The sequence below is a fragment of the Myotis myotis genome, unplaced genomic scaffold (genome assembly GCF_014108235.1).
Source record: "Myotis myotis isolate mMyoMyo1 unplaced genomic scaffold, mMyoMyo1.p scaffold_m19_p_2, whole genome shotgun sequence".
Lineage (NCBI taxonomy): Eukaryota > Metazoa > Chordata > Mammalia > Chiroptera > Vespertilionidae > Myotis > Myotis myotis.
Window position 1 is genome coordinate 106,328,900 of NW_023416324.1, and position 13,591 is coordinate 106,342,490.

A 13,591-nucleotide genomic window follows, 5' to 3' on the forward strand; every position below is an offset into this window, starting at 1 on the left:
GGGCTATGCTATGGGTGCATCCCAGAATCAATAAAAGCTTGGTGAGGCCTGAGCACAGGTGATTCTATTAACGGGGAATTAAACATTTCAGGATTAGGACATGGAGGTGGAGGGAGCCATGAAGGCCATTCCTCCCATTTTTTTCTTTTCTTTCTGCTCTTCTTAAGGAGCAGAGGGTGCAAGGGGAGGAGATATATCCTCCTTGACCTCTCCTAAGGCTCTAGCAAATGAAATACCATTTTCCACAAGGGGAAACAATTTTTGGCTAGTTCTGATTAACTTTTTGGCAACTTTTAAGATCTAATGCACCTTTTTCAAGAAACCAAGGGTTATGTTCTATAATAACATGCAAAAACTATAAGAGATTACCTTCTAAAATTTTAACTCCTTAAGCATGCAAATCAAAAGTCTATAATAAAGTTTCTTACTTTTTAAGAAGCCGAATATACTTTTATATAAAAGGAAAATCCTGCCCCGTTAGCCTGGCAAAAGAAAACATTCCCAGCCTACTTACAGCTCGCGACTTCTGAAGTTGATCCTGGGCATTGCGTGCAGTGAATTTCCCCCACCTTTTTTCGGTGAATTTTTCCACACCTTTTCTCGGTGAATTTTCCACACCTTTTTCGGTGAAACTTCCTTTTTTCGCTCTAGCGAAACCTTTACTTCCAGTTTTCCAGTCTGGCTCCAGATGTTGTGTGTTTCCTTCCCACGTCCCGCGTGGGTCAGGGTTCAGGAACTGGAAGCAGAGCAGCACACAAATGAAAATGAAAAGACAAGAGATAATTTGGGAATATTGGGGGGCCAGGCAAGCAAGTCCAACTCAAGGGGAAGGACTTCCTCCTGTGCTCAGGCCTCACCAAGCTTTTATTGATTCTGGGATGCACTCATAGCATAGCCCTTAGGCAGGTGACCACCTAGTAACAAGCAGACTAGCCCATCAGCAAGGATTTACATAATAATAAATGGGAGAGTAGTTTCAGCCACCACTGTCTGGACAAACAGAGGTGGCGCCTAGCTCCAATCTTTGCTAGGGCTTCAAAGGCACCCAGCTTTCGGGGGGTTCTCTATTTATGCCTATCAGATAGTGAAGGCAATAAACAGTTTCCCACATTATGAAGTGGCCTTCCTTATCTCTTGTTATGGCCTCACTTTGAGGTCTAATTTGTCAGATATAATTATTTCTACCCCAGGTTTTCTTTCATTTTCATTCACCTGAAAAACCTGTTTCCATCCATTCACCATCAGTCTGTGTCAGTCCTTTGTTCTGAGGTGGGTCTCCATCCCTTCACTATCAGTATTATGAGTGCTTTTTTGTCAGGTGAGTCTCTTGTAGACAGCAGATATATGGGTCATGTTTTCTTATCCACTCAGCTACCCTATGTCTTTTAATTGGGGTATTTAATTAATTTACAGTTAAAGTTATTTTGGATAAGTACTTGTTTGTTGCCATTTTTATTCTTTATGCATGTGTTCCTTATTTTCTTCCTATTTCTTCTTTTCACAGCAGACCCTTTAGCATTTCTTGCATTTCTGGTTTGGTGGTAATAAACTCCCTTAGTCCTTTTTTGTCTGTGAAGCTCCTGATTTCTCCCTCAACTTTGATTGATAGTCTTCCTGGGTACAGTATTCTTTTATTCACACCCTTGCTTTGCATGACTTTGTGTATTTCATTCCATTCCCTTCTGGGGTGATGTGTTTCTGTTGAGAAATTAGTCAATAGTCTGATGGGAGATCCCTTATAGGTAACTTTCTGTCTCTCTCTGGTAGCCTTTAAGATACTTACTCTTTCATTGGTGTTTGCCAGTTTAATTATACTGTGTCTTGGTGTCAGTCTTTTCAGGTTTATATTATTTGGGACTCTGTGATCCTCTTGGACTTGTGTGAGTGTTTTCTTCTTCCCAATGTCAGGGAAGTTTTCTGTCATTACTTCTTCAAACAGGTTTATATTCTTTGCTCAATTTCATCTCTTTCTAGCACCCCTATTATGCGGATGTTGTTTCATTTCGTGTTGACCCAAAGTTTCCTTAGGGTCTCCTCCTGATTTTTAAGTTTTTTTTTCAAGTTTCTGCTCTGTTTGGTTATTTTTTTCCTATCTTGTCTTCTTGCTCACTGATGTAGTCCTCCACTTCCTCTAGTCTACTGTTGATGCTTTCTATTGTGTTCTTTCTATTTTTCTGCAGTCATTTTTCATTTCTTTTTGGTTCTTACACATATTGTTGAATTTATCTTCCATCGTTTTTAGCATTCTTATGACCATTGCTCTGAATTCTTTCGCTGACATATTTCTTGCCTCCATTTCTTTTACTGCCTTTTCCTGTGATTCCTCATTTACTTTAGTACGGGGGCTGTTTCTTTGTCTCCCCATGTTCACCTCTCTCAGGGTGTCTCATTATGTAGCTCTCTCTCTCTCCTGAGTTGACTTAAAGGCACAAAATACAACATGACAAGACACAATTCACAGGACTATATTACAAAGACACTGTTCTAAAAACTGTGGTACTGGAACAAGAACATACATATAGACCATTGGAAGAGAACAGAGAACCCCAAAATCAACAAAAGCCATTATGCTCAATTAATATTTATCAATGGAGGCAAGAGCATACAATGAAGTCAAGATAGTCTCTTCAATAAATGGTGTTGGGAAAATTGGACAGATAAATGCAAATTAATGAAACTAGACCACTAACTTACACCATACACAAAAATAAACTTAAAATGGATATAAGACTTAAATATAAGACAGAAACCATAAAAATTATAGAAGAATCTATAGGCAGCAAAATAAAAGACATTTGTCATAGCAATATCTTTACTGATGCAGCTCCTAGGGCAATGGAAACTAAGGAGAAAATGTACAAATGGCACTACATCAAAATAAAAAGCTTCTGCACAGCAAAAAAATCATCAACAAAACATCAAGAAAGACCACTGCACTGGAGAATGTATTAACAATCCAATCAAAAAATGGGCAAAGGACCTAAATAAACACTTTCAAAAGAAGACATACAGAAGGCCAAGAGACATATGAAAGCATGCTCAAAGTCATTAATCATCCAAGAATTGCAATTAAAACAACAATGAGGTACCATCTCACACCTGTCAGAATGGAGAGCATCAACAAACAACAAGTGCTGGAGAGGATGTGGAGAAAAAGAAACCCTCCTTCACTGCTGGTGAGAATACAGACTGGTGCAGCCACTGTGGAAAACAGTATGGTGATTCCTCAAAAAATTATACTTCCATTTGACCTAGTGATCCCACTTCTAGGAATATATACCAAGAAAACAGAACAACAATTCGAAAGGATATATGCACCCCCATGTTCATAGCAACACAATTTACAATAGCTAAGGTTTGGAAATAGCCTAAGTGCCCATCAGAAGATGAGTGGATAAAAAACTATGGTGCATCTACAGAATGGAATACTCTGCTGCCATAAAAAAGTAGGAATTCTTACCATTTTTAATAGCATGAGTGGAACTGTAGAGCATTATGCTAAGTGAAATAAGCCAGTCTGAGAAAAATAAATATCATATGATCTCACTCATTTGTGAGATATAAAGAACATCATAAACCGGTAAACAAAAATAGATATAGACATAAAGAAGCATGAAACAGACTTTCAAACTTTGTGGGAAGGTAGAGGAGGGTTTTTTTTTTTTTTTTGGGGGGGGGGGTTAAGAGATCTACCAAAAGACTTGTATGCATGCATATAAACATAACCAATGGACACTGACACTAGTGGGGTGTGGTCATGTGCCAGAGGGTGGGGTAGGTGTGGGGGGAGTAAATGGGGTAAAAAGGAGTCTTATGTACTACTATTTGTAATACTTTAAAGAATAAAAAAATGGGAAGATATTCTGTGCTTATGGATTGAAGGAATTAGGGTTGTTAATGTCCATACTACTGTTAAAGATAAAACCACAGGCCCAGCGTCGCATCACTGGAGCTAAAAGCCCATGATGCCAAATATAAATTTCATGCTGGACTTAATGGAAGTTTCAACATATTCCAGAAGCTTAATTTTAATCAACCAGTCTTGAATTTTCTGGTCAAACACCAGCAAGATTATCTGTCACATGGGCCCTCCCCATCCCCCACAGAAAGAAGAGGGAAGCTGTATGATTGAAATCCTTCCCCACCCCTTACCCCAAAGAAAAGATGTAATGGTCCCCAAATAATCATTTCTCTCTTTTTGTATGTTAATAGCTCTTGGTACTTCTTCCTATAAAAACGTTCTATTTTCTATATCCCTGAGGAGCTCCATTTTAGTTGCCAGATAGGATGATGCCTGATTCATGAATCACTTAATAAAGGTAATTAGATCTTTAAATTTACTTGGTTGAATTTTGTTTTTTAACATACCCAGAGTGCTAAACAGATTCAATTCAATCTCTATCAAAATTCCAATGTCATTTTTCACAAAAATAGAACAAACCTAACATTTGTGTGGAACCACATAAGACCCTGATTATCCAAAGCAATCCTGAGAAAGCCAAAGTTGGAGGCAACCCACTCCCTGATTTCAAACTATATTATAAAGCTATAATAATTAAAGCAGTATAGTACTGGCATAAAAACAGACACATAGATCAATGGAAAAGAATAGAGAGCCAAGAAATAAACCCACACATATAAGGTCATAAATTTAGGAGAAAGGAACCAAGAATGTTAAATGAGGAAAGTACAGTATCTATATACTAGAGGCCTGATGCAAAAATTCATGCAAGAGTAGGCCTTTGCAGCCAAGGCTGCCTCGATCCCTCTCTTGCAGCCATGGATGGCGGCCTGGATCCCTCCCTCGCAGCTGCAGCAGCTGCCTCGATCCCTCAGCTGCAGTCCAGCTTTGTCCCGGAAGGATGCCCAGTATAATTAGTATATTATGTTTTTATTATTATAGATTATATATATAAAAGCCTAAGCTACTATTAAGACCGAATGACTGGAATGACCGGAATGACTGGTAGAACATTCACTATGATGCGCACTGACCACCAGGTGGCAGATGCTCAACCCAGGAGCTGCCTCCTGGTGATCAGTGGGTTTCCACAGCCAACCTCCCACAACCCCTCCCACGCACTCCCCTGGCCAACCAACCTCCTGTGGTCCCTCCCCCAGGCCTGCCAACCTCCCAGGGTCCATCCCCCCAGCCAGCTGGCCCTCTAATAGGCCTCGATCGCTGGCCAAGCTGAGGGACCCCACCCATGCACAAATTCATGCACCAGGCCTCTAGTCTCCAATAAACTGTGCTGGGGAAACTGAGTAGCCACATGCAAAAGAATGAAACTGGGTCACTATTGTAAGGGTTCAGAATGAGTCACCCCAAGACTTGTTATTTTTTAAAAATATATTTTTTCATTGATTTCAGAGAGGAAGGAAGAAGTAGAGTGAGATAGAAACATCAATGATGAGAGAGAATCATTGATTGGCTGCCTCCTTCCCCTCCCTCACTGGGGATCAAGCCCGCAACCCAAGCATGTGCCCTTGACCAGAATTGAACCTGGGACCCTTCAGTCCACAGGCCGACACTGTATCCACTGAGCCAAACTGGCTAGGCAAGACTTGTTATTTTTGAACTGTAGGCAACTGAGATCCTCGGAGTCCATGGGAAACATTTATGTCTTCCTTAAAGAATTTATATTTTGGTCCTTTCCCATAATAAGAATTATCATCAGAAATAAAATTTTATGACCTATATATAGGGCAGGGAAAAATTCTAATTACTGAACATCTGCTCTTATTGTCTTGTAATGTCCTTCTTCCTTTCTGAAGTGTCAGGAGTTTTACTTCACCTTTAGCTCAGAATGCCATATATATGGTACTTCACTGCTCTTCCTTTCTCTGAACCAATCACATATGTTTCAAAGTAGACTCCCCTGGGAGATAGATAATCAAGTTTTGCCAGTAACTATGGTAGCTTTTCTAGATGCTCAGCTAAATACAAAATTGAAAGCTGGAAATTAGGTATAAAATACAGTAGCATGTTTGATTAAGCTTTTGTTTCAAATACATCCATCACAAATAATCATATTGCTAGATGCATGGCACAGCTACTACATAAGCACTGATGTTGCTCTTACCCATGAAGTTCCCCTTTTATTTTTAATTTGATTTAATTATTTTATTTTGGAACTTGAAATATGTGCAATTTTATTTTTAATTAGGAGCATTTTCAATACAAACAAAAGGAGAAAGTCACATTAGATAATGCATATATCTAGGGAGCAAAGTTCATTTGGAATTACATACAGGAACATACACAGAATTTTTGTGATATTTACACAGTAATTAACATGTTATAAAATTCCTCTTTTAGAAAACCCCTAGTAAGCTAGACAACTGACCACATGAATAACCTTGCTTTTCCTTCCCCTGCCCTAATTCCTGCTCTTATGTTTTAAATAAAAAGTATACACAAAATATACAAAGTACTCATACAACTCAACAAAAGGAAGACAAACAAAAAATGGGCAGAAGACCTGAATAGACACTTCTTCAAAGAGGACTCACAAATTGCCAAGAGTTATATGAAAAAATCCTCAACATCACTAATCATCAGATGCAAATTAAACCACAATGAGGTGCTTCCTCATACCCGCCTTAATGGCTATTATCAATAAATCAACTAACAAAAAGTGCTTGCAAGGATGTGAAGAAAAGCGAACCCTAGTACACTGCTGGTCGGAATGCAGACTGATACAGCCACTATGGAAATCAGTGAGGAGTTTACTAAAAAAATTATCAGTAGAATAATGTGAATGAATTAATGTTAACCACATGTTCTATGACTTGTTTTCAGTGTTATTATTTAAGCCATGTTTTATTTTGTTTTTTAAAAGACCACCGCTTAGAATTACCATAGTTAAGATTAAATCTTGCTTAGATGATGGGTCTTCCCACTCTGGCATTTAAGCCATTTATTTCTAAAACGAAGTTATTTCATTTCTTGTCATCTCATAGCCATGAAAATTACAGGCAGTCAGAAGTTAGCAATGACTACTTCACAGACCCATAGCAATACGTAGCAACAGATTTTTAAAGCAGTTCAAAGAGCTCAGTTTTCATCTGTGTTTGGTGAAGGGTGCACAAACCTTGAGGCCATCTGAAAACTCAGCTTCATCTCTAACACTTGGAATAACAAAGGTGTTATTTTTCAAAGCTTCATTCTCCCCTCTTGGGGTGGCTGTGCCCATTCAATTGAGAAAAAGTGGGAAACTTCAGAGCAGGTATTCTGCTTCTAGACTGTGTGGAGTTCCTTTGAGCATATCACAAGGGTGGCATCCTGAATATGCGTTATTGTCAATAGAGGCCCAAAATTAATGAACCTTATAGAAAAATCCTTTCTGGTTTTCTGAGCAAAATATCCACATAGAACCATCATCTCCTTTCTTCCAGGTTAGGAGCCCGACCTGTGCCTTCTTGCAGTCCAGGAGCCTTCAGGGGGATATCTGACTGATGGCATAGGCCCGCTCTCCAGACATCCTTAGCAGACATCCTTATCGCTGCCATGGCACTCCCCCTGGGGGAGCACACTGACTATCAGGGGGCAGCTCCTGCATTGAGCATCTGCCCCCTGATGGTCAATGTGCTTCATAGCAACCAGTTGTTCTGCTGTTTGGTTGGTTTGCATATTAGCCTTTTATTATATAGGCTATTAAATTAATTGGCCTGTGGGATTGGGCAAAAACCGGCTCTCCAACATCCCATGAGGGGTCCTGGATTGTGAGAGGGTTCAGGCCAGGCCGAGGGACCCCACTGGTGCACTATCGGGGCCAGGGAGGGATGCAGGAGGTTGGCCAGCCGGGGAGGGATTGTGGGAGGGCTCCAGGATGTGTATGGCCTGTCTCACCCAGTCCCCATCAGCCAGACCCCAGCAGCAAGCTAACCTACGGGTCAGAGCATCTGACCCTGGTGGTCAGTGCACATCATAGTGAGCAGTTGAGTGGCCTTAGCATATCATTAGTGTATTATGCTTTGGTTTGTTGAACGGCAGACCAGATAACCACACACTTAGTATATTAGGCTTTTATTATATAGGATGTCAAAGCATTCTGTCTGAAGTTAAAGAAGAGATCTTTCATAACATTTTAAGTTAATTAAGATGGAATAAATATATATATATATATATATATATATATATATATATATATATATATATATATACATATATTATATATATAATTATCAAGCAGTGGGCTTCTTTTGGGGGGAAGTTGGAATAGAGAGGAATTCAGCAAGGCTCTACTGCTTCCTGTCAAGTTTCCAATAATATCCCCACTCACCCTAAGGTTGGGTAGAAACAGCAATAGTCCTAAGTATGGAAGGCAGAGAACAAGACTGCTGTGCCTAGAGAACAAATATGAAAGAGAATATAATGGCCAATGAATTGCTGCTGTTTTTGCCTGTGAAGCTTGCTTTCCTGTCTTACCAATTCTTCACTATCAATGTTTGTACAAAGAACAGTAAAATAAAGTGGAAAGCCATGGCATAAAAGAAGTCACAAACATATACATACATAAAAAAAATGGGCCACAATAAAACAATGCAAGATAAAGTACCTAAAAGCTGTTGATATATTGTGTATATAATCATCTTCAATGTAGACTTGCCTTCTCTCTCATCACTTACGTTTAGTTAGGATGGAAACATTAAAAAAATAATAGTGTTGAGTACAGTAATAGTAGAAATAGTAAGGGAGCACATAGAAAGAGCACCAATCTAAAGACATTTGGGCAATGTAATTATAGAAAATGGATTGTCATTGGAGAGTCCAATTTTTTAATTTCAATCTAAGCTAGACCAGTTGATTTGAAGGTATCATTTTTCTACTTGCTGGATCTTTTTTTATATCCCACATTTCTGAGACCTATTTTCTTAAAATTATGATCTCTGCTCATAAACCATTTTTATTTAATCATTCTGACAGTAAAGCATAAAGGCAATTAAGAATTTACTTCAGTAATACTCTTAGGTAACTCATATTTATAACCTCTTATGAATTGTGACCTTGATTAGGGTAAAGGTTGTTGCTTAATTTTTTGCCTCTGTAGCTCCTGGTAAAAATTATGAATATATTCATGAATCAATCAATAAATCAATTAACATTGGAATTTTAGAGATGGAATTTTCATTCGCTTAACTTTGCAAAGATTCAGAAAAGTAAAGTGCTGCCAGGAGTGAAGCAAAGTGACATCCAAGGTCACAGAGGGAGTTTTGAAAATGATCCAATTAAAACCTAAAGTTCTAAACTAACTGAGTTTTAAGGTAGTAGGCATGTATAAATTTTCATGGAATGATGCTTCAACCCAAGGACATAGACAAGATCAGTTGAAATTAGTTTTGATCTGTAGCACCTTCTATCAGGTTATGCACACAGCTTACTGACAAACCCATTTGTAAATATGGCCGGTTGATTTTCTTTCATTGATGCAATTTTTCTGTAGCCATGGTTCTCAACACTTGACCATTTAGAAATAGTGAAGACTTTTTATTTATCTCAATGACTGGAGTATGCTACTGGAACTTGGTAAAGGAGAACCAGAAATGCTACAGTTCCTGGTAGTCCAGCCCAAAGTGCACATGTGTCTCTAGAAAATATTTTTAAAGTCTTTTTTCACTTTACTAGCAGAGTTCAATAATTTTTATTTATTTGCTATATTTTTTACATTATAATGCATATTTAATGCCACAGATCTATAAACATTACCCCATATAAAATCTATGGCATATTTTTTGTAAGCTCAAGTTTTATGCTTATGAGTTATTTTTTCCCAGTTGCAAAGATACTGCATTTCATAATAAAAATGTACAAATAATAAAATTAAAAGCAAATGCAATTTCTCCTCCAGAAATTCACTCTATTAACATATTTATCCTTTCAGGCATGTATGTTTGTGTATATGCATTTAAAATATTATTAAATTATATATATTGCTTATAGTATGTATTTAACTACAATATAAGTCAAGAATATTTTTCAAGCCATAAGCATAGCATTTCATCATGTAATTATATCACATTTTTTCATGTTAAAAATCATGTTGAGTATATCATTATATCTAAGTCACTGAGCTTGCCTCATTTATATTCAAAGGGTAAATTCTAGAAGTAAAATTTGTGAAATTTCGCAACAAGTTAATGGCAATTGTAAATTATTTTTGCCTTCTCATGCACTTTTATACAAATTAAATCACAGATATTTTCAATAGCACACTTGATGTCAGTAATGAACTATGGCCAAAGCAAAATGATGAACAAATGATAGAGAGAGAGAAGGGAGGAAGACAGTAAGAGAGGTAGAGAAGGAAGAATAAGGAGGGAGAAGAGGGAGGGAAGGGGAGAGAGGGAAGGGGAGGAAGAGAGAGAGAACAAGTTTTTCTCTTTGTTGGAGACTAATTGAAGTAAAAAGTATTCTGTTTTGTTTTTATTTGTCACAGTAATCTTTGATTTGTAATATGTAAACATTTACTCATTAACTCAAATAAAAATAGAGTGATGTTTGAAAAATGTGGAAAAATATTATGACTAAGAATTGAAAAAAAGAGCTGAAGAGTGTGGTGGTAAGGTTATTGGTTCAGGCTAAAGATCCGCAGATCCACTCATCTTTTCTTCTGTGGGGGAATACAACTCAAGATAGATTGAGGAATTTGACAAAAGATCAGTGACAGAAGCAGAGTTAGAACGAAGGTTTCCTGGTTTCATGTTTCAGGTTGCTCCCACTCTCAGCAAATACTGGCTCTTTGGCTCATCACTTATAAGAACAAGTTTTTGGAGAGCAGCCACTATCTCTCTTATTTATTCTTTTTTTTCTAAATATATTTTATTGATTTTAGAGAGGAAGGGAGAGGGAGAGAGAGATAGAAACATCAATGATGAGAGAGAATCACTGATTGGCTGCATCCTGCACGCACCCTACTGGGGATAGAGCCAGCAACCCAGGCATGTGCCATTGGCCAGAATCGAACCTGGTCTCTTATTTATTCTTAATTCTTGGGATTATGTAATTAAAGACACACAAATTACTGCTGCATGGATAAATACACACATAAATAAAAAGGTGATTGTACTATGTAAGTGTAAGAGGAAGCTTGAAGAAACCAAATGTAGAATTTATATTGTGTATAAATCTTGGCTGGGTCAACGACTAGAGTGCGCCAGAGTTTTGAACTGCATGCCAGAGGTTGGAGGGTGCTTCGCCTGGTTGCCTGGATTGCAGATAGGGATGACCGTCCCCTCCCTCGAGGAGCTGGAATCCTTCAAATACAGTGACTTGCAGAACTTGTCCAAGAGTCTGGCCCTCAGGGCTAACCTGAGGGCAGACAAGCTGCTAAAAGCCTTGAAAGCCCACCTGAAATGGGAAGCAAGAAAAGAAAATGGAAATCAGGATGAAAGCCAAACTTCTGCATCCTCTTGTGATGAGACTGAGCTGCAAATCAGCAGTCAGAAACAAGCTGAGTGGGAACCAGCTGGCCATGTCACCAAGAAAAGGGGAAGGCGCAGGACTGTCCACAGCAATCCTGACTCCCATCAGGATCATTCAGAGATAAAAACAAGTGATCCCACTGAGTTCCAGAATCAAGAAAAGCAGGAAAACCAGGCTCTCAGACCTGTTGCTGAAGTTCCATCTCCACCAGATGAGAGACAAGGAAACGAGAATGCAGTGTCCTCGGGAAATAGTGGAATAAATGGTAATGAAGATTCAAAGGTACCTTCAGAAAGAAAGAAGTCTGCCTACACAGATGGGTTTTCTAAATCTGGAAAAAATAAAAGAATTGCAACCAGTACTCCAAACTTTAAGAAGCTTCATGAGTCCCATTTCAAGGAAATGGAGTCCATTGATCAATATATTAAGAGAAAAAAGAAAAATTTTGAACAACACAATTCACTTAATGAACTGAAGAAGCGGTCCATAACTAAGGAAGTGGTGGCAACTCCAGTGGGTCTCCAAAGAAGATTTTCTATGGCTTGTACTCCCTGAAGCCAGCAGCCCTCACAAGGAAGGGCCCAGGGTGCTGCAGATCTGAGCACCTTGTATATGAAGGGGTCGGTCAAGCATTCCACTCTCTCAGCAACTAAAATGAATGTCAGGTTTTCAGCTGCTACTAAAGATAATGAATACAAGCGTTCACTGATCAAGACTCCAGCCAGAAAGTCTCCACATGTGTCCATATCTGGGAACACCCCAAAAGGTCAGGATGTGCTTGGGACAAACAAGTTGAAGGCCACAAAGAGGGATTCTGCTACAGTTATTACCCCATTCAAGTTTTCAGCTGAAGCAGCACGGACTCCAGTCTTCAACAAGAACCAGTTTTTGATCTCAAAGAAAGTTTGTCTCGTCCCCTCAACTATGAGCCACACAAAGGAAAACTGAAACCATGGGGACAATCTAAAGAAAATAAGTGTCTGAATGAGCATGTAAGCAGGGTTAGCTTCCACAAGAAAACATACAAACAACCTCGTCTTCAGACCAGGGAGGAGCAACGGAAGAAACATGAGCAACAATGAGAGAAGAAAGCAGAGGTGTTGGGAACTTGAAGGGGCCTTATTATGGCTGCAGATTAAGAGTTTAACATTCTGTAAATATTCCTTTATTCTGAACCTTTTTTGTAAATATTTTTATACTGTCCTTCCTACTTTAGTCAAAAGATCTTTTTCTGCTCTTAACTTTGTTCCTAAGTCCCTGTACAACTCAGTATTTTAATGAGATCTATCCTATACTTTTTTTCCCCATCCTATAGATTTTTTACCTAGATTTTTAATGTCAATTCCCCCCTCCTGGCTCTAATATTAACAGAATTGCAATCCTCTTCTAGGCAAGAGCATTTACCTAAAGGTAGCTTATTATAACACAAGCTTTAGTAGAAATTGAACAGTAATAACTTATGGATAGGGTAAGCTGGGAGAAGTCCCCTTTTTATCCTCCAGAGAATCTAGTCATCTTAATAAAACAAGGGGCCATATGGATTGGTTATGGCATCAAAATTTTACCCATGTGGTTTATTTCAAGCTTACACACCTTTTGTTCAACTCAGTTCTTGTAATTGTCATCTCACTCAATATATTCTTAAAAACAAAAACTCTATAGCTCCTTCTAGCCTTGCTTATTTAACAATATACAAGGCCATGTTGAAATTTCAGGATTGCTGCTTTAAGGATTACTGTGCTGTCAAACTTAAATTTTATTCAACTTATGGAAAAACTAGAGTTTCTTAGCATCATATCCATGTTTGTTGCACCTAAGTGGAACTTCTGAGTTTTGTACTGCTTCAGATTTGAAATTTAAAAAAATAAAAAAAGAAACCAAATGTACAAGTCTTATCCAAGTATGACACCTTACTGGGCACTCAAATTTTATTTCCTGTCTGTCAGAGTAACTGGGTGATTTAATTATTTGATTTTTTCCCTTATATACCTGTTTTAGGAAATGACCAAATGAATGTAAACTCTTACAATAATGATAGAAAAAGACAAATTTTTATGCATTGTGATTCTAGATAGTCTAGACCATCATTCCTACTAATGCTGAAATTTTGTATATTTCCAGATAGACAATGAAATAATCTTCTAAGGAGATACAGTACTGTGCAGT

At 38.2% G+C, this 13,591-nt stretch overlaps 1 pseudogene; it reads left to right on the forward strand.

Moving 5' to 3' along the window:
• Window positions 1-11,224: 11,224 nt before the first annotated feature.
• Window positions 11,225-12,564, forward strand: LOC118676801 (annotated as a pseudogene).
• Window positions 12,565-13,591: the final 1,027 nt, after the last annotated feature.